The sequence below is a fragment of the Tympanuchus pallidicinctus genome, unplaced genomic scaffold, assembly GCF_026119805.1.
Source record: "Tympanuchus pallidicinctus isolate F22 unplaced genomic scaffold, pur_lepc_1.0 scaffold3, whole genome shotgun sequence".
Lineage (NCBI taxonomy): Eukaryota > Metazoa > Chordata > Aves > Galliformes > Phasianidae > Tympanuchus > Tympanuchus pallidicinctus.
Genome location: NW_026294747.1, coordinates 43,095,672 through 43,118,511, shown reverse-complemented (window position 1 = coordinate 43,118,511; position 22,840 = coordinate 43,095,672). Strand labels below are relative to the sequence as shown.

At 41.7% G+C, this 22,840-nt stretch overlaps 1 long non-coding RNA gene across 1 annotated transcript; it reads right to left on the bottom strand.

The window, feature by feature from the left end:
- Window positions 1–1,487: 1,487 nt before the first annotated feature.
- On the bottom strand, window positions 1,488–22,839 carry LOC128086376 (uncharacterized). The gene is made up of 6 exons (XR_008209351.1): window positions 22,556–22,839; window positions 13,039–13,164; window positions 5,900–6,017; window positions 3,683–3,778; window positions 3,506–3,588; window positions 1,488–2,762 (listed from the first exon to the last, which is right to left on the bottom strand). It is a non-coding gene; the product is annotated as an uncharacterized LOC128086376 (long non-coding RNA).
- Window position 22,840: the final 1 nt, after the last annotated feature.

Here is a 22,840-nt window from a genome sequence, read left to right as displayed (position 1 = left end):
AGGAGAGACTGATGAAATAATTGTGTAGCGGGGATGAAACAGCCAGGCTGATGGCGGAGCAAAGCAAGCATGAGCTGTGCCAGCCTTACATAACGTTGCAGGCTGAGTGAGAAGCACCCAGAAGGAATTCGTTCCTTATCTCACACTTTCCTCCCCCTTTATTATTAAAAAAATAAAAAGATTATTTTCCTTTCCTACTGCCGCATGCCTGGTGTGTATGCCCAGACTCTCAGTGGGGCAGGAGAGGTGGCTGCAGCTCTGCACCAGCACAGCTCTCGCTCCAGCTCTGATCTCACAGTTTGCTGGCTGTGGAGTCAGGTGTCGCTGCTAAAAAACAGTCCTCTGCCTTCTAATTCATGCCAGCTTTTTTTCCCATTTTGCGGCAGATAAGAAAGATAATTTGAGTTTCAATATGTGGCTGGGGGTGCTTCTATCGTTAATTAGTTACAACCCTTGCCTGGTGCTGACGCTTACGCTGCTTTAGATGGCTGATATTTGCTCACCACCTTTCTGAAAGATTACAAAAGAGCCATGAAAATGAGAATGGGGGGATGGACAGACGGACAGATGAGGGATGCCTCTATTACAAGGAGTGAGTACAGAAAGCTTGGATTAGGGTGAACAGCTGGTGCGGATTCAATAATCAACTGCTCTGAAAGAAAAGCCTATTTTTTCTCATCCCATGGCATTAGAGAACAGGATACCAGAGCTGCCAACCTTACAATTGAAATCTGCCCACGCAGAATAGCAAATTCCCCTTGGCTTGCATTTAAATGCTCCTGGCTCATTATAACTCCATACAGCCTTTAATACATACATGTGGTCGGCATATTATCCTGCAAACAGAATGCTGCACTGCTTCTCTCAGCACGTCTCTGCCTTCATTTCAACACCAAAGGGAGGGACAGGGCGGGGGGAGAGAAAGGAGGACAGGCAGCTTATCGAGTTTACAGCTGCTGCTAAGAACATTGGTTTGATCCTCGCTGCTGGTTAGGACTCATTTCCACAGCAGGCAACAGGCAGCGGGTCAGGGCATTGAGCATTGGCTGGATGGGCTCAGGAGGTCACTCTTTGGGATAACACGGCCTGTGACAGGCCACAGGAAGGCATCCTGGCCTGCACCCACAGCTGCCCGCATGCAGCAGGGAGAGCAGTCAGTATATAAGCTTGCATCTGAAAAACAGGCTGTTTATTTCCCCAGATCTTCTAGTAATGATAAACACGGCAAAGTTACCAAAGCTTCCTCCAGCAGCAGCACCTACTGTTCACTCTCCTTCTGCTTCCTAATAGCAGGACTCCATCCTGGCCCAGGGGAACAGCCCCAGAGGCCGAGATAAACCCCACCCTGTGCTCAGTGTCCCTGGCTGCAGAGCTGCCCGCTGCTGGGGATGGGCTGTGACCCAAAGAGCAAGAGTTCATCTGAACATGATGGTGACAAATGGGACACCAACCAGCTGCCAAGCAGGAACATTTCCCACTGCATCCTGCCAGATGCAAACAAGAGGTGAAAAGCTCTATACATCATGCTTGACCCCATAAGCCAACTAGTCTCTCTGCTTTTCAGCAGGAGTAGAGAAAATTTTATTTTTTAAATGCCCTCTTCATTTTGGCACATCAGCACGAGAATGGCCAGAAACCTCGTTGCCAGTGATTTTGATCTGTAACAGGAAACCGAATATTCGGGGGAAGAGAATCTGAAAGCTTGGACCACAATCTTCCCTCAAACTCACTACTGATACTCATGTCATGTTCCTGTTCATTCACAACCCTGGTTTTGAAAGGAGAGCAGTGCTTGCCCCTGCTGCCCCAAATGCAAGGAGAAGAACGGAAGGGGCTGCCCTGAAATGTGTCAGCTTGAGTCCCCCCTGTTCTTCTCACCAAAAGGAAAGGAAGATATTAATGCAGATGATTTTGTTACATAAATACATGTTGTATCAGGGCCATTTTTAGCATTTGTGGGGGCGTGAAGAACTTCTCCAAGCTGCGTATCTATTTCATAGGATTCAGCTGAACTGAGAAAAAGGACAGAGAGTTTTAAGGTAAAACATCAAGATACATTTTGTTTAAACCCACGCAATTCTGTACAGTGCTCCAGATGACAAAAAAGATTTCTCTAGCACCTCTCTGGCCTCAGTATTGCTTTGTAATGTTTTGTAAAAGAAAGACCTCTTAGTATAATTTGATAAAATTAAGGACAAATTAGTCATCAAATTTCAAATAATAAGTGTGCCATTTGGCATCAGACATTTTCAGTTTCTTTACATTCTGCATGGCTAAAACATTCAATTAAAATAGAATTTGAAAATCCAGAAACCTAATTTGTTGTTTAATCTCAAAATCACTTAGACTTCAAATAGATAGATTTCTATTCAGGAAAGAGCCTGTTTTTGAATGAAGAATAAAATCTGGGAGCATTTTTAGCAAATCAAGCTCACACAATACAAAATTCCTCTTGACTTCTGAGCAGTTTTCTATCATCCCTTTCACCTCAGCTTCACATCCACTCCAATTCTGGACTGAACATGGCTCACAGTGCCCCGATGTGTCCATCAGTGCAGAAGTTAATGGCAGCCCCACTACGGCTGTGCCAGCTGGGGACATATTACATCCACCCCAAAAATGTGCTCAGTTTCTTCTGTAGGCATAAGTTGAGCATGGTTGAGATTGGCACGGGAAAAATTGGATTTTGCACTCCCACTTGGAAGTGTCCAGCAACTGGAGAAGCAATGTGATCCTCCAAGGTTTTTTGCCTGCAAATGTTTCTGAAGAAAAAAAAAAAATCTTGTTATCTATATAGTCATGTAAGAACATTTTCCTTCTGGACAGGGAAGAAGCTTTTGGAAATCATGCGTCACTTAGAGAAAGGCACTGTCAAAAGGAAGTTTCCATGGGATTACCGAGTGCTGTAGTTTTTGTTTCTCAGGTTCCAAAAGTATCAGACTGTTTGGAAAGGAAGAACAAATAAAAGGACAACAAAACCTAACTTTTCATAAGTCATCTGAGCTTGGAAAACTGGCTTATTTCTGAATAGTGCCTACACTCCATGTTTGTTAAATCTCATCATGCAATCCACAGAGTAGACTCCAGCTGGGTCACTGATAGCTATATGGTGCTCAAAACTAGAGGGAGAAGGAGTTACCTAAAAACAAGTTTAATTTATTACTTGGAACATCCCTGTCAGCCTTGGCTCAGAGTATTTTATTAACATGGAAAAGAATTTTGGTTAAATTTCATTAAATCAGACTAAGGTATGTCCATATTTTGTACACTTCACATTTCAGAAACTCAACTTTTCTGCAACAAATGTCAAGTTCCTCAAACTGATGCTTTAAAGTTACCCTGAATCTGCTGCCCCCTTTAAATTACTGCCCCAAGAAATTCATTCAAACCTCCCTCTGAACTAGTGGTTTGAATGGAAAAGATGTCAAGAATTCATTTTACTAGTTAAAATAGGGCTTCCTGGTGGTACAATAACAAAGAAGACTCAAAAGCCCCAAATTTGTACCTCTGTACTCTGTCTCCTCATTCAGTTGATCAGTTTACCTTGGATTTACTCCAGAGACACTCAACTCCAGCTGAAAACCAATTCTGCATGTAAGGAGAGAAAGATTTACTGTTATTGCTCAGTATCCATCAAAGAAGGAGACAAGATAAATGCAATATATCATAGCAGTAAGGATACCTGGGTGACCCGGTAGACTCTAGGGCCCAATTTTGGTAGTGGTGTTAACAGCAGGAGGTTGTTCAGGAATTTGGAGAGATTCAGACAGATCATAATCTGTGAGAAACAATAAAGCTGCTAAAACTATGCTTTGCACACGCTAACTGCCCCAAACCATACTTTCTTTTTTTGGAGGAGGAAATAAAGTGAAGATCTTCGGGATATGCATCTTCAGACAAAGACTAATATCCATTTACAGTAATAATGCACTCAGCATGAGAGAAAATCAAAGTAAAATAAGGAAAGTCTCATCATTAGGAACACTTCAGTTTGATTCAAAATAAGACGTATGGAAGAAAAATGCTTCCAGTACCAACTGTGAGGACAGTTAAATACACTGGGACAGGTCTTTTCCACCTTTTGTTTTCACTGCACACATACCATTCCCTTGATACACCTGTTTTCTCTAACTGCTTGCAACACCACAAAAGCTTTTCAGCTGACAATAAAGACGACTTCGCAAAATCCAAACCTCACCAAACAAGTCACTGTCAAGCAGGTTAGAAATGAACAGAAGCTGCAAACAATTACATCATCATCTGAAAGTGCTTCTCTGCATTACAAAAGAGAAAATAAGCAAGGTACAAAAAGAAGGGAGAATGCAGCTCAATGCCTTCAGCATGCAGCTTGGTAGCAGGATCAGATGAATGCTAGAGTTCATGAAGATTTCACCACATTCAACATCTGTAGTGGCAGTCCCAGCTGGATACAAGACCTCCAGGCCAGCTGGGAGCAACTGTGGGCATGATGGTACCCCAGGTACCTCAACAGTGTCCTTCACTTAAGGTGCTCAAGTTAGGAGCTTTGAAGTTCTTGGTCCCTCTCTAAGACAGGAAAACTGTGCATCAAGAGGTATTGTTTGCTTTGTCCCCGTGGTCATTTTTCATGGAAGCAACTGCAGCATAAGCAGAAATCACATCATTTTCCACATCCCAAACCATCACATGGCGAGCAATATGGATTGGGGTCACTATCTAGGATAGAAAAAGCTCTTCTGAAACAAAACCAACCAAACTACCAAACAAAATCTGCAGATACTGGATAAACCTAATCAGCGTAGTGGAGGGAACAAGCAGTGCCCTGACAATGGGATCACTTTTTTTCTCTGGAGAAATAAATCATCCTCATGAGTTTCTGTTAAGAATAGAGAGGTGAACTGAACCATTCTGGAGAACTCTGACAGAGTTCTCAAGGGCTGGGAAAGTCTGAAGGGCAGCATGAACTGACGCCAGAGAGGAAAACAAGTAAGTCACAAAATCATAGTATATCTATGAGAAATAGAATGACCTCATCTATCATTCTTAGAAGGAGAGAGGAAAAAAAACATTTTTACTATGTGACTTTAGATCTTTTTCAACAGACACAACAGAACATATTTTGTTGTCGTAACCTACAGCCGTTGGTGGTTACCTTTATCCCAGTGTGTTGCTTCCCTCACAGCACTGTACAAAAATGACATTATAAGGACAAAGACACAGAATTAATTTAATCACTTTAATACATTATTTTCCTAATGACGAGTGCTTCAGTGTGCCCATACAAGAGTTTAAGGCATAAAGTTTCCTTCGATAAATGTTTTTCTCTTTATTCTCATGTATCTACCCTGGACTCTTCATCTAGGCATTAATGTATATGAATAAATTCCCATTGTGTTGTTTTGCTATTGTCATACATGGCTGTACACACACATTTTTGCCTCATCAAACACGATCAAAGCTTAGCTGTATTTGATAAATATTGCCTAAATTCTATTTGATAAATGCTCCCTCTAAGATCTTTCCTCTACAGCGTGAAAAGTCAATGCCCTAATTTTAAGTTGCCCTTTGAAAGCAAGCCAATATTCAGATGGATATCGACTCTGGGCCTGCTGGTTGTTCTGCAGCAGTATTTGGAAGGCTGCTGTTTTAATGAATGTGCTAACATTTGATACACACACAAACAAAATCAATAGCACTATTTTTAAAAAGCATGTGGCTTTACTAAGTACATTGACACTACCCTGTTGTTCAGAAGTTTACTAGAAACCTCCCTATATGACTAAATTGATGCATTTGGCTCATTTCTCTACTTGCTTGCCAGAATGCAGAATACGGGACTTCAAGGACATTGAAAGTCAGCCTCTGCTGCAGGAAAAAAAAAAAAACTTGTTTAAGTTTGAAGTGATGTGATAGCCTGTACCTGAAACTCCCCTGCAGTTGTCAAATCTTCCTATTTCTTCTCACTATTGTCATAGAAGAAACCAAAGCTTTCCACATCAGAAATTCCTGGTTCTGTGGCTTCTGAAGGAACTTGATGACTCTGGGCAGAGAATAAAATGTACTTATAGCCAATGTTGAACAAAGTCATTCCTGCTCTTTTGTCTTCAGTAGGCAAATACATCAAGGTCCTTGAATCCAAACCTTGGATCTGCCATAGCCCACCTGCAGTCAGTAGCTGTTTTTCAAGCAGTAACTGAAAATATCCAATCTATGTGAGTGAACAGGCTACAAACCTCCAAGGGAGAAAAGTGTGTAAAAAGTAAATCCAGATGAAATTCTAATGCTGTGTGTATATACAAAATTTTGAGAGATGACAATTTTGAAATTTTGTATATATAAAATGTTTTGTGTATATATAAAATCAATTATACATTATATATATAAAATGTAGGCATTCTCAACAGAGTTTCAGAAGATATTCACTACATGGAAAGTTTGATAATTCAAAGCTTTACAAACAATATTTTTTCATCCAGTGAGCAATTAGACAGTGAAAGTCATTGTCACAGCCTGTTAGCCAAGTGAAGAATAGAAGATTCAAAAGGAGATGAGGTATTTTAATGTGTAAGAAATATGAAATAACCACAAAATAAAACAATTTTCAAGTGAATACAAATTACTGTGCACGTAATGGAGCATTAGCAAGGAGCTTTTCTTAGTGGCAGATTACCACCATTTACCTTCTATGCTGCTGTTTCTTGCTTCATCCTTCTTAAATACCTGGTGGGGTCCTGGCCAGGCAAAACACTGGGAAGACTGGGTTGTGGTCACACAGCAACTCCTACCTCCTTAATGCACTCCCCTCCTGTGTAAGAATAACTCAGACTATACAGACTACTCAGGCTGCTTTATGGGTTCATGCCTCTGAGCAGGAGGCTCATGTCTACATTGCTCTCCAAGATGCCCACAACCCCACTGGCAACGCATACAAAAAAGCCCATGCCACAGCTGCAACTCTGCAAATCTTCTGCCTTGCTAGTTAGCTCAAAGCCTCTGATGATGCCATTGCTGCAGCAGTCAGCCCAGATCTGCCATGATACTTTGCACTAAAATGCCACTATTCCCATTTGAAAGAGACACTTGATATAAACAGAAAAGAACTGAATTATTCAACTTACTTGTATCAAGCAAGGAACCAATGCCAGTGTTTTTGAGCCCTAATAAACTGTTTTAACCATACCTTCAAAGACACTGCAAAATTAGACTGCGTTAGCCCCTCTGCATCTATAAATGTCTGATTCTGGAAACGCAGAGAAGAAAAAAACTATTCTCCCCTGGACACCCAAACAACATTGTGCAAACAGGAAAGAGTGGGAGGGCAATCTCCAACACAGGTCTTTCTAATGAAAATGTATTTGTGAAACAACCCAATGAGGAGTTGGCAGGAGAACACAGGAAGCCATCTATTGATCCACAGCTCCTTTGGACCCCACATGATTCAAACTGAAGCAGCAGCTTCCTACAAGAAGCTCAAAGCTGTGCATAAAGGTGTTATGCCATGACACTGTGCAAACAACATAGTGGTGAGGCATCAGAGGCAGCACTGACTTTGGCTGAAGAAAAGACCCCAGCAGAAGAACAGAAGCCAGTAGAGTCAGAATGGTTGTCAGTGTCATGGCAGGACAAACAGCAGTGACAACTGCAGACAAGCACACTTGTAGCTGCACCCAGATCAGCTCGCTGAGTTGTGAACATTTGCTGAATTGTTCCCCACACTCTTCTGTCTCATATTATTTAATCCACCTCAGTAAATGCAGCCTTTAACAAAAAACTCAAACTATTACAGACCGTTCCATGGCTTGGGCATCACATCAGGGTGTCTAGCACGCAGATATTAGGTTATCTTCTGGGCAGGTATTCATCAAATCTAACCTGATAGAGTACCAGCTAATTTTTCTCTTCAGCTGACATGCCCTTCCACACGTAAGCAATATAAATGTGCACATTTCTGAGCAGATCAGTAGACAATATCACCCAGAACGAGGGCTGTGCTGAATTTTTGAGCTCCTTCTAGTCCTCAGGCAGTTTGTTCAATCATGATTCATTTTAAGCAGATGATTTCCACCATGATGGACAATTTCTTCCTCTTATATTACATGATCTTTCCAACTATAGAGGAAATTTTGGCACCTTTTTTTTTTTTTTTTAAATCTGTATGGATACATCCTGCAGGTTGTGCAGGTTGGATTATTATAATCAAGGAGATCCCAGAAAGGAAAGAACTGCATTATTTATAGGCTCAGGTTTTTATAAGAAATATATAGAAGTTGAGATCAATAGGCATTTCTCTAAGATCTAGTACACATAATTTACCACTGCTACAAAAGAACTAATAGCAGAAGGCATTAATGTACATTAACCAAAATCACAGATTTGATTAAAGCACTAAGAACACTTCCTAGAGGCTCAGTTGAGACGCTTTGTAGAGCAAAATACCTGACAACAGTGGTAACAGCCATTCAACGAAATGAGGCATGAGGATGAGAATAAGGATCCCATGGCCCAAACCAGCACATGTTCAATGTTGCTAGTGAAGGGAGGATAGCAAAATCTGCCCTAACAGCAATGGGCAATATTGTAGGAGTAGGCCTACAGAGGAAGAAGATCTGTGAGAACAGAATAAGGCAGAAAAGAGATGTGAAAATGGCCTAGATGTTGTTTGTTTCTATAATAATTGGACAAACAAGATTGTGTGTGCATTTGTTGTAAATACATGATTTTGCTTAGCATAAACCTATTCCAAAACATTCCAAAGGGGAAAATAAAAGGAAAAGCAACCTGTAAGGGCTCTGAATAGTCACTAGCCATTCAGGCCAGAAGAACCACAGTGCCCGAAGAACATCTCATCATATCCCCCTGCTTGCACTGCACTTCTTACTGGCAGCCCTTTCACCTGGCTCCTGATGGTGAGGGGATACCCATGTAGGGATCCCACATTGTTACACTCTGCAGGGAGTGTGCTGCATTGGGATGAGCAGGACAGCAGCATACATCTCATGCTGCAGTGCTGACTGCTGAAGCTGAAACTCTGGCTCACATTTAGCCAACCAATACCCCCAGGTTCATTTCTTCCACACAGTCTTCCAGCCATGCAGCCACTCTGCCCCAAGCCTGTAGCATTGCCTGAGGTTGCTGTGGCCAAAGTGCAAGATCTTGCTGAGTTTGACACATCATGTCTGATGGCCAGGTTACACCAAAAGGAGTTAAAATTTATCACTTGGCAATTAAGGAAAGCTGCAGAAGAATCACCTTGAAGCTGATGTAAGTCACAGGACTCCTTAAATTTCTTCCACACAACCTGTGAGCAGCACATGGACGCTTTTTCTCCTCAGCAGCCTGAACCCAGCTAATTGCTGGTTCCTCCATCTTGGCAGCTCTCTGTCCAGCTCTTGTGACTTTGGACATGCTCCCCTTTGGCCTGGCAGAATAAATGTGACTACTTTTGTGCCAGCTCAGCATGCTGAAATAGCAGAGCACCAGGGCTGACAGCACTTAAATGACTTGAGTGAGGAGGCGGTGGCAACAGCAGGGGGAAGAGAGAGCACAGTCATGGCAACTAGCTGTTATATGGCTGAGGCTGTTGTGGTACTATAGGCCAAACTGTGAAAAGCAATAGTTTTCTTTTTGTGAAATGAAGGCACTAATGCCAATTAATGGAGATGTGGCAACATTTCTGGTATATGTCAGTGACCTAAACATCTGCTGCTACACTGCAATAGAAGAAAAAAATTACTTGGACTATCTAGCATCTAAATTACTTGCTTTCTTGTTAACTGATGAACTTCTTGCAAGATACACTTTCTTTTTATAGAGCATCTTATTGAGAATCTGAAGCAATTCTTTGCAGGCGACAATATACATTCACTGCAAGTGGGCACCAGTGCAAATGAAGCTGCTAGTGCAGAAAAAAATTACACCTCCTGACAAATAGCCTCTCTCCGTATTAGCAATTTCTTAAAATAACCTGTTCTCCGCAAGCTGAATTTCATGTTCATGTTTGAGCTGAACACTGACAGCGCTACAGGAGCTGTAGAGGAAGCCTGCCACTGTGCTGCACCACCTCAGCTCAGCCCTGCTGAGCATGGGAAGACCAGGCTCCAGAACTGGTGGGTTCCCCCAGCTGGCAGTAATACGAGGGTATTACATAGGCATTTGGACATCCCATGGCACCTCCTTATCTCAATGAATTTAACTTCACAACACTCTTCTCAGTTGGTTGTTGCATTGGTTTCCCTGAGCAGAAGTCAGGTATGTTGTAGTGAACAGTTAGTTAAGGCATGAGTGTGTCAGCAGCAAGACAATGAGGGGAAAAGCCATGGGTTTTGTAACAAAAAGGAACAGGAAGAAAAAAAAGAGAGAAAAGGAAAGAATCATGAAAGGGAAGATCAAAATGAAAGCAAATACTGGGGGTAGAATAGAAATATGTCTCATAGGTCTTCATCCCAGGTTTCTCACTATCACAGCAACAGTCTCATGTAAATCTCCTAAGCTCAATCTCACAGTTTTTTACTTTTTCTGAACCCCCCTACTCCCATTGGAAAGTTATTTTGAAAGCCCACTTTTCCTGTGGCTAGAAGCCTTTTAATTTCCAGCCTAATTTTATTCACAGCCATATGTCCATCTGTTCTTGTGCCAGCTTTGTACTGTAGCTTAAATACTTTTTCTCCCTCAGTGATGTTAACCTCTCAGTTCTGGTTTCATGCTCATCTTAGCTGGTTCTGTGTATGAACTGCTGTCAAGCAGGTATTCCCTCACCTCCCTGCACATGGTAGCATGGACACATCTTGCCTCTCTGCCCATGTCAATGGGGTGACATTGCCTCCTCTGTACTGGCACTAGGGCTGCTGATGACAAGTGCTACCACTAATGCTCATACTATAGCTGACGTGATGGCCAGCCAATTGAGAAACTCAACCAGCTGAAAATCAGCCCAGAAAAGATCCCTCCCTGATCCCACAGTTATTCAACCACTGGGACAAGGTAGGTATCAGGAATATGCAACAAGGAAAGAGAAAGGTGAAAAAACCCAGTGCTGACAGCTTAGATTGTAACCAGAGCAAATCAGTTGTGAATCCATACCTAAAAAGAAACAAGAATTCATTCTTATGCTTTCACTGGATAAGAAGTCATTCTTCTAATTTCTTCTTGTCAGGTACTTTGTCTGCTCTCTCCAGATGGCCTCTGCATTTCTTCCTGCTGGAGCGTGTTGTGAACTGACCTGCACACGCTGTTCTGGAGTTGATCTCACAGGCATTCATGCTTTCCCTTTCTGGGTTAGAAAAAAGTTAACCTGACTTGTCCTTAGATTCCATTGAGAAAGACAATGAAGAGATATGAGAGATCAAATGGGGAAGGCAGAGAAAGAGGGCACAACTGTAATCTGGGATAAAAGCAGAGCCCAAAGGTTTCAGACAGTCCTGGAGATTCATGCAGCTGAACCTGCCCAAATGTGCTCTTGGGACTTTTAACTTCCCCAGAGAAATGCTTATTTAATCAAAAACTTTCCCTGGTTAGTTGTTTGAGCATCACAGTAGCAGGTAGAGAAGTGGGATGGACCGGGCAATGGTAGAGCCTGAGCTAGTAACTTCCTTACATCAGACGGATGCCTCTGCTGTTAAGTGCAAGAAATGCCTAACCACTTACGTGTGCACTCAGGCATATGTTTATGCATGTTGTTGACATAGAGTCTACAAGTCCCTCTAGATCATATTATGTAAAATGCAAGAGGTAAACAAATGAACAGATTTCAGAAGAGTAATATGAAAAAATATAAGGAGAAAATCTTAGATGAGGCATTTTTTAAATGATTTTAAATGCTAACATCTGACAGGTTAGCTGGTCTCGCCCATAGTCATGCAGCACAAGTGATATTTCTCCATGGATCCTTTGTTTTCAAGAAGGATGTAGAATTCCCAGAGTACCTCTGAGAATTCAGCACTGAATCACTTCACACCTGATGACAAAAATACATCCAGACAGGATGTTCTTCAGCCAAAGGACGTCCCTCTGCCTAGCAGCTGAACTGTACAAACCGCGTGGCAGCTTTGACGCAGGACCCTAATCCCAGGAGCTGTGTGATAGGGCTTGCCTGAGGCCACGAACTGGCAGCACGATGAATCTGCAGCCTCCATGTGCAGAAGTTTCCTCTGGATCATGTCAATCACACATGGAAAACACTACCACTTCCTTCCTTCTGCCTCACAAATTGCCTGGCCTGGGGCTGTATCTCTGTCAGAAAAGGGCTCGCCAGCATTGGGCAGCACTCCTGCAAAGACTTCCTGGTGCGTGATGTGGTGGCTGTGCTGGGCAGGCCCACGTGGCAGAGTCACTGCACACCCACAGCCCACCCAGGCCTCATGCATGCAGTGAGCCTTGCCTGGGGGACGCCTCAGCTACATGCATACATGCAGTGACGCTGCTCTTTGTTTGCAAACATCATCTGGGATTTCTGGGCTTCTTATTCTGAGTGGTAAAAGAGCATGTCAGGGGAAACGTGGATGGCCCTGCAGTCAAATGTCTGAGTTCAGATTTTTCTGCTAAGGTTTTGCCTTTTGGAATATGTGAAATCTTTCCCTTAGATTATCTTTGCCTGATTGCAGAAATAACTATTATTTCATAGAAACAACTCCCCTCACACATACACAAAAAGATGAAGACAGCTAGGAAATACATAGGAGTTACTTCTAATTCTGTTTTAGAAAACCCTACAAATGTGAAAATAACCTAATCCTTAGATTTAATGTCATATTAAGGGACCAGAGAGATACACAGTTGCTCTGCGTCTGGATTATCTGATGAAGTAAGGCCCAGAAGTACTGCTTGCCAACCACATACATAAACCTGGTTTATCACATTCTCCACAAAGTAGATTATATTTTTGTGGTGCCCTTATCCACATGTTCAATCATCGGGACTGCATTACCTTTCCCAGTGACCTTCCTACTGCTCTTCCAAATTAAACAGTCAGGCATTAGTCCCCAGCTTCAGCTCAGATAATTGGCTGTGGTACAGGTGGTGCAACCAGGGGCAGAGCTTAGTAGTGGTGACAAGGTCACTTACCTCAGAGGAGAGGAAAAGCCTCAGCAAAGACCTTCACCTTCAACCTGCTGTGCATCACCACAGAGGCTCCACCACTCAGAGCACTTTGTGCTGAACCAGGGTTCTTCCAAGAGCAGCATGAAGCACCTGAGAGAAAGGGAAAACAAACAGCAGTTTCCCCACTGCTGCTCTAATTAAATCGTTAATTAGGTACGTGCAAGTGTGGATGAGTTGCTGCAGACGGAGTTTGAAATCCTCGTGCTAGTCAGAAAAAAAGACAATGGAACAGATTTAGGTTCAGTTTGAATTTGGTTGGAATCTTACTATTTTATCTAATAGGATTTTCTCCTGTGCTGAAGGACTTTACCAGTTTTACAGGTGTTACAGCAACTCATCTCCTTGTTCTCATTTAGCTGTTTGAGCTGTCAAATCTGGGGCATCTGTGTCTTCTGCCTACTAATCTATGTCCCTTTGGCAGCCTGTGCTATCCCAAGGCAGACTTCAGATCCAAAAGAAACCCTCAGAAAGATCCTTCCTGCTGAGTCCTAAAAAAAGGCAGACTACAAATGCTCACTATTTTACATTTTATCATATATATTAAAGAAGAGAAATGTATTTTGAATGAGCTAAAAACTCATATTTTAACATTCACAATAGTTGATAACTACATTATAACAGAAATTCCAAGATATTTGAGAGCTCTTACCATATTGTCCCAGCTGTGTTATCTGTAGAGAACACGATACAGCTATGTAAAGCTGCTATGATGGCTAAGTATATTCAATTATCTCTGCTAGTTCTGTCTCTCCTATCCATACTCTCCAATTTATCTCAGCAATTGCTAAATATTTTAAGCTTCTTAAGTTAATTCATGCATGCATTACAAATAAGCATGTTGAGGAAAAATATGGCTATTTTATCTACCTCGACCTATGAGTGTGAACATACTACTAATCTGTGTACAGCTGTAAGACAGGTTCCTTCTCCCCTTACCCTTCCCCTTCAAAAAACAAATTTTAGAAAACGGGTTATGTGAACACATGGATTTCTATAGGGAGCCAATGGAACAACGTGTACATTTGCAGGTTCGCAGTAGGCTCCCACAGTCTTGTCCTCATGCACATAATAGGAGCTGGGCCAGTAGAGAGGCTAAATGGGGAACAAATGGATGGACAGCAAAGATGATGTTGGTAGAAAGTGCAAGAACCTCATTCTATTTCTTTCAAAGGTTTGTGCATAGTAATTCCTCACCATTATGATGTATGTAGCATATATATGCATGATATGCTTGCTAAAGAAACCCTGTCTGTCATCACCAGAGAGGCCTGCATAAGTGCCTTTATTCCAAGAGCCCATTGGAGTTTAGACAGTATGGCATCCATGAGTGAGGAGAAAGAACACCAGCTCTTATGGTAATGAAGATTACAGTGAAGAATGAATGGGATGAATGCCTGGTGGCTTATCCACTGACAGCAATTCAGAGGATTTTCCCTTACAACAGCAGCTATAGCTAGGTTTCACTAGTTTTCTCTGCAAGTTTCTCTGCAGTTTCACAACCAGGCCGAAAAAAATCTACATGGAGATAAAACCCTCATACCATGCTTCTAAGCAAATGTAAAAAAGGGCCCTTGTTTCTGTGTGAAACAGTCAGAGGTGAAACAAAAAAGCCCTGCAAATACACATATAAAAAGCTATATAGTTAGTGTCTGAGTTGGTACTCCAAGAGCTCTACGAGTCAGCTAGATTAAGTTAATTTATCCCATCTGCTAATTAGGCTTGTGAAAATTAACATCTATTTTCTAGCACTTTCAAGCCAGTTTGTAGCAATCTGCAGCAAAATATGTATATATATTTTCTGTTAAGTACTGTGGGTTGTCTTTAGAATCTGATAGAGGTGGATGATACCCATTCACTTCCAGAGGTCTTCTCCTCAAGAATTTAAAGTGGCAATTGGCAACAGTAGTTCTTCCATCCCTTCCTACACAAGCTCTTCACAAGCAGTGAGGTTTTCAACACTCCTCTTGCTACAGTGGAGAAATAAAAGACATTGCTGAAATGTCTGTCACTCTACAGACCATTTATCAGTCCTGAGAAAATTTTTGGTCTGAGAAATAAATAAATACATACATACATACATACATACAATTCTTTTTTTCTCCTGATATTTTGTTTTCATAATTCTTGTATCGAGTTGTACAATAATTCCAAGTTATTGTACCAAGAATTCCTTGAGAACTATAAAAGGCATCTTCATATTGCTGCCCTGGGAAGTGATGGAGTCACCATCCCCCAGGTTTTCAAGAAAAGGATAGACATCACACTGAATGACATGGTCTAGACTGGCCACAGGTATGGGTTGATGGTTGGACTAGGTGATCTTATTGTCTTTTCAACCTTAACGATTCTATGATTCTATGATTTACAGAGTTATTTGTAGAGCAAGACGATGTTTAACCTGCGTGTCCTCACCAGCTCTACCCTGAGTTTATGGTAATGGAGCATCCATCTTTACCATCCAACGAGGCGATTATAGCCTTGCTCACAACCTTTGCCTTTGAAGGCATGGACCTGAAATATTTCCCCCTCTGAGGAAGAAGAGAGATCATGGGAAAGCTGACAGTAGTGTCAACATTCTACTAACTGTGAGCATGAAGCCTGTCTTAGGAAATTAATACCAAGCATCTCACTTAAATGGCATTTTGTTTGGGACAAAAGCCAAGAAGTATGAATATTGGTTTGGTCTATTCATCACTCACATGACTGAGCCCTTTGTTTTTAGCCTGTGATGAGCGGTAAGGATAGAAAATCAGCCCCAGCTTTGAATTTCCTGCCTTTTGTCAGTTTATGTCACACCCATAATATTATTCAAGTGGGGGGTTTTGTGTGTAACAGATAAATGTCAACAAAGCCCCATCTAATGCCTTTTAGGTTGCTAGGAAACCAACTCTGTAGCCACCACAGAGATATCTCTGGCTAGGGGCTCAGATAAGCTCTGACTTGTTTTGATTAGGTGAGCTTTATTACAGAAAAGACAGCAGCCTGCTTGACATCATGAAAATGTGACCTGTTACAAAAATAATGGTGCAAAGATCATTTATTGCTCACAAGTTGCATTCAGTGGAGGACACTAAGACTACTTTTCTAGCCCACCAAATCAATGCCACCCAGAAAAATCCACACCTCTTAATAAAGGTTTCCCACAGTCCCTTAGTACTTGGAGCAGATGCTGCTGACACCTCTGTGTTGAAAAGTCATTATTAGTCTGGCTTTATTTCATGTGTCAGGAGAACAGCAATATTTGTGGTCTGCTGGGCAGAGGAGATAACTAAGGATTAAATTACCTACATTCTTCCCTCGGCTCTGCAATTTTATGATTGTGTTAGAGAATAAACTTACGTGAGTTCACCTCTTTCAGACATTTATGCAACTCTGTTAATGGAGGAGGCAAAGTGATGCGAGTTTCTCAGCTTGTGGTGATCTGGTGCTGCTCAGGAGCACTGATACTCTTCTCCCTTCAGACTGAGTTCATCTCTGCCTGCTCATGTTATACCAGTGCCCTGCCCCTATCTACAATACGTCCAACAGGCATTCGGTGGACTAGCGTGAATACCATGCCCTCTGGTTTTCATCCTTCACCTCCTTACTGATGGAAGGTTTTTCCCATGACCTGTCCTACTGCAGTTCCAGCAACTTGTCCTGTTCATTATGCACAGGTAAAGAACAGATTATTCCTTCCTCTCTGTAGCAAACTTCTATATGTTATCCTGTCTTCCTCAGCCAAATTTTCTCTAATTGAAACAGACTAAACCTTTTCAGTCTTTTGTTATAGGCTATACAACAAAACCTGAACCTCTTTAACTCCATGCTGATTGCCAATGAAGGCAAGAGAAGTATTCTCCAAGAGCTGTGAGCTATGCAATTTCTGTCCACATTGCTGGCAATAGCTTGGGATCTCCCCTTTTATCAGAAGGGGTTCAAGCAACTGTATCTGATGATATATAGGATTGCCAATGGGTAGTTGTGCTGAGTCCAAGTGCAGCTGAAGTTGTGTGACAGACACCTTAGGACCATGCTGCAAGCACTCTCTGGATTTTCATTGTGATCTAAGATCACATTTATGTACTTACATGTATTAAGGTACATGGTTCCTTGAAGTACCCTCATGTGACAGATGCAAGTTGTGCCAGTTGGCAGACAATCCTGCTGAATTGCTTGTAGAATGTATAAAGGCTCTCCATAAATTTATGCCCAGTTACATGAAAGGTTTTGTTTGTTCAGGAAGTATATTCAGCCAATAATCATGGCATTGTTAAAGAAATCTCTATTCATCAATCTACCTAAGTAAAGCTATTACAGGAGTTAAAAAGTGATCCAAAGGATGAAAACAAACAGACTCCAACTAATTGGGAAAGCAAGTTTCAGAATAATGAGTTCTGTGCCAAGGACCATGCAGCTGAAGTGTTTCAGTTGGGAGAACTCAGTACAGACAGGTACCTTCCACACCATTCAGTATATAGGTTAATATTAACATTAGGCATTGCACATTTAACTCAATAGCCTAGGAAGCAATGATCTGGTATGCGTCCCTGCTACCACTATTAAACCTTGGATCTGTGTACAGTACTTGAACATACCCTCATGTACTGAGAACCTGCCAGAGAGGATACAAAACGCCTGTTTACACTCTGCAGCTTGCTCACAGAGCAGCCCCCCAGTGCCCTGGCTGATTTGGATAATTTGGCTCGAGTCTCTTGGGAGCATGTGAACCATGACCACACAGCAGAGCTCTGGGATTAAACCTGGTATCTTGCCAGTCTCCACTGCTGTCTGCAGCTGGGGCTGGGCATCCCTGCACCTCCACAGCACTGGGGTCAGCATGCACTTGCCCCATGCACTGCAGAGAACCATGCTGGCCTCTTCCTCAAAAGGTGACCAAGACCAATGAATGTGTACAAAAGCCTTTGTTGCAAAAACACACCACCTGCTTCTGCTGCCATTGCTTCCTCAACACATGCTGCCAGAGCCCCACCACAAAGAAACTTAGCCACTGGGGTGCAGGAAAAACAAGCTCAAACCAGGGCTATGGATGGCTACACACAGCAGCCCATTAGAACCAGTTTTGGTCAGATGGTGTTTGTTGTGCAGTACCATTGCCTCAATTACGTTCTTGGGTCTTAGCTGACAGCCAAGCTGTGACATAGCAAGTTGTTACATCAAAGTGCTCTTGGGACCCAAGCATTGCTGCAGGCAAACAAGGATGGGAAGCCTCTGTGGAAAAGGTTGCGCATGTATGCATTTGTAGCCTTAGAGAATCTCACCTGTCTCAAGGCTTGTTAAGGTCCTGGACCTCGCAGACTGAGCATGATGCTCCAGTGTCAAGTGACAATGCAGCACAGAATTTACTGTTATGGCATGTAGATCCAAAACTAGCATAGCATGTGACAGAGGCATGTATGTCAAGCTACACCAGCACGACAGTTGGTATCACAGCTCATTACATGTGCAGCCTTTGTCTTGGTTAATTTGAAGTCAAATTACTGCTGCAGGCCTAACCCAGCACATCAAGCTGGCCTCATACCTTCTCAACTCTGCCTCCTAAAACACTCCCTGCAGAACAGACCTGGGCCTCAGCCCAGTTCTGAATTCCTTCTTGCACCTCACAGACTTTCACATTTTTTTAACTACAGATTTCTCTAGAAAAACTCAAGTGGCTAAATTACAAGAAGATGGCTTTAGAGGTCCCCAGACTTGCACTTTTCATGCCAGGTAGGATCTGACAAATGCCAGAGCTGACAAGAAATTTAACAAAAAGTACCCCTCACAACTCATCCTTTTTATACAAAAGCTTATGGAAAACACAACAAAACCATAAACTCTGTGATAAGACTGGTTCTCTCAGAGTGTAAAGATGAACATAAATAACTTATTTTCTTAGCTTTTTGTTCTCCAAAATAACACACTCTCCCTGTATTCCTCAGGACTCACAGAAACACAGATAATCAGGGATTTGCTGTGTACTTCAGTTGTGTTTTTCAGCCTCTTTAACCAGCACCTCACCTAAATTGCTCAGACAGCATAGATGTCTGTTGTCAAAAAGATCACAACATTAAGTAGTGATTTATCATGCCCGTTGATTCAGCTCTTCTTTCCCTTACTCGAGTATCATAAACATGGCTCAGAAACAGGACAGATACTTTCTGGAAAGTTTCCACAAGCCTAAAAGACAGGATCCAACACAAAGTAAATGGCTGAAGTTCAACCCAAGTCAGTGAAGAGTTTGCCCAATTTAGAAATGGAGTTCTCAGAGATTCCAGCTAAACCTATTCACATTTGCAGAAGAATATCTGGTTTACACACTTTCAGCATGCCTGATACTACTTCTACCATGAGGATGAACTTTTAAATGAGATTAATGATCTCTGGGTCACAGCGATAAAAGATTGATGAGGTCCTCACCAAAATCAATTTACTCTTTCTTCCTACAAAGGGTTGCTGTCACTCTGCTACATCTCAAACTAGGTCACAATTAAGACGATGTAGTTTGATCTGTTTTTCCCTGACCAGATGCTTTAATTCAGTGCCTACAGTTTGTTGTATACAGTTTTCTGATAACCTCAAGGGAGCTTAATGGTAGCAGTGCATTAACCCACTGATGCTAATCTGCAGGATCAGGTATCAGGATATGCAAATGAATTAAACTAGATCTTGTTTTCAGAAGGTATCATAAGATGCCCCTTGAGCTTCATGTGCTTTTGAACATAATTTGATGCATTAACATTTAATTTCTTCCAGGTGGGGTTTACCTTCCCCTGAGGTAAAGAGCTTACAGTGTAACACAGATCTTGTGCCTGCCTTCTTGTTCTTCTAACAAGAAACGCAAGATCCAGTTTCTCTCTCCTCTTCCTTCCCCCACTACTTTCCTCCCACAATGTTTTAAAAACCTACAGTAATCAGTAATGTGAGAAAAGTTGTTTTGATCCCCTTAGGGCTCTGTTCTCACTGAGTGACTCTCTGATCACACTTGCTACCTTGATGTGCCAGTGTTGTTGGGATCTAAGCAGCGGTTTTTATTTTTCCCATCTCTTCACCCTGTTAGTGCCATGGGACAGCTATAATAGTTTCTGGACTTGAACATAACAACAACTAAGAAGAAATTTGCACCAGAGACCCAGTTCAAGGCTTGTACAGATCCCGTTAACTGCTGGGGCAGGTTTTGGGATATTAGTTCATTCAGTGGGAACATTTGACCCATGCAGGCCCTCAGGACAGTTTGTGGCTTCACAGGTCTCCACACTATTTGATTTATGGAGTTCCAATGACCTGAAACAATAGCCACTGCCGATAGCTAAGATCACAGATTTTAAAGGTCAGTAAGGACCACTAGCTTTCATTATTCCAGAAGCCAAATAATTTAATCCAGTAAATCCTGCCTCAAATCCATATCTTGTGGTTGAGCTGCAACATATATTTTCAGAAACTGCTCCAAAGTCAACTTAGAGATTCATTTTAATGAGGTATCCCACCAAGCTCTCTGCATCCCTGAGCACAGCAATGCATATGATGTGCTCACATCTCCCTTCATACACTTGAGTTTTGCTTAAAACACTGAAGTCTTTGGTTAGAGCAGAATTGTTTACTGAGCACTACCAATGTGTTCTGCCTTGCTTAAGTAATGGTTTTATGATGTAAATTAGACAGATAATACTATTCATAAACGATACTGCATGATCAGATGGCAGACTAAGCTTAGAGAGATAGAGATTTCCTTTTTAATTAAAACTGCAACACTTCTGTGCAGTGGATTAACACTGAAAGGGTCACTGGAGGAAGGGAATTAAAGTAGGATTTGACTGATGAGAAAGTGGCCATTCCCGAGCAATTTAACAGCATAACAACTGTGCCACTTCTCAACATCTTCCTTGAGGGACATCTAAGATTATATTACCTTGAGTTAAGCCCTAAAAGTCCTTGAAATATATTAGTAGAATATAATTCTCATTTTATTTTTATGAAAATTGGGATGTAGCAGGTTGAAGTAAAAATGAAATCATCTTTGCTTTCTTTTGCAACATTCATCTTGACAATGAGAATTTCTTTTTGGAAGTACCTGCTATTCAAGGCTCCCATCGATCCCTGCTGGAATTAGGGGATCTCCAGCAGCTATAGTAATCAAGCTCCAGTCATTCTTTTTAAGCAAGTAATGTTTTTCCATCAGATGGTGTATGCACTCAGCAACTAAGCTGCAATACAGATGCTGATTTTCAATTCCCACAACACCTAACCCTGATGGCTGGCTGGTCCCAGACGACTGTCAGGAAGCAGCATCCACATATGTGATACTGCACTGAAACATCCTGGCTTATGATGAAAGAAACCCTCTCAAGTTAGAAGGATCTTGAATCATACTGATGCATATCCACCTTCATTTAGGCCTCAACATGAATTTCTCCTGGTTAGATTTTAACTGCTGTTCAGCTGACATCTGCTAACAAAGCAGAGTATAATGGATGGTTAACTTCAAATCTAAAACTTGCACATGAATTCTTTTGCTAAATACCCTGCAATTAGACAAGCTGAGTAAGGCAGAGACTGCAGTATTGTATCACTAGAAAACAAGCAGGGGAAGAAATCTGAGCTGCTCTTGTTCCATTAAAAAAAAAAAAAAAAAAAAAAAAAAAAAAAAAAGTAGCTCAAATATTTCTCTCTATATTCCTTAGATATATAAGAAATTCTGAATCTGCCACTCACAAATAATAAAGTTGTTATAATTAAATTTCCACATTGTCTATTTACAGCAGTAGACTAAGACATCTAAAAAATCTTAAGCAAATAGGAGTTTTCTTCCAGAATAGCTGGCTGTTGGAAACAACAAATCCACATTACAGATAGCACAGATTAGAGCAGCTATTTGGTACTGAGCCTCAATAAATAATTTGGATAATCAAATATTTCTGTGCTCCTCCCCCCTCCATCCAAAAAAACAATATATATATTGTTATATATATATATATATAAAACCCTACAAATAGGATTATTGGGAGGATTAAAAAAAAGAAACTAAATTTGTCACCTAAAATTTACTGTGAGAAAGTGACTTCATCCTCCCGAATCTTCTGTATGAGGCCGTCTACAGGAAAGTAGGAAGTCTCTAACACTCAGGCTGCTCCAAAGGGGCTAAATTTACTCTGAATATTGCCACAGTACAACAGCACCATCCTCCTCACAGAGGGTCTCTTGACAGAGGTGAAGAAGATTTATAACAAAATAAATGAAATTATGCTTACCCCATTGAGAACCTCAAAGGAAATCAATTTTTAGTTTGAGAGAATAACTGAATAAAAGCCACATTAGGCAGCATAGACTCCTCAAGACTAGTTACAAGCAACACTGGATATTCACACATTCAGGAGCTCAAAAGAAAGCCTTAAGCAGGCATGCTTTTCTCCCAGTTCTTTTCAAAACCCGCATTAGAAAAATGATGAGCTTGCAGCTGCAGGCAGCAGCAAGAGGACCTGCACCTCTACCTGAGCTCACCTACCCCCATCACTTTGTTGCCAGCAAACACTGCAATGCAGCTGCGAGCACTCTGTGCTCAGCTACGTGTTTGCTTGTCTCCCGATGTCTGTGCCAGTGAATATGTGCAGGAAGCTTTAATAAAGCAAACTCTGCAGTAGACTGCAGAGCAGACTGACGAACAGCTCCAGTAGCACTGAGATGTGCCAAAGCTCTCTGCCTCCCCTCCTCCACGCAGCCCATAAGCCTGATAGATGAAAGCTGTGACCAGCATCAGGTGGTTAAAATACAGTTCATTAGCTCACGTTGC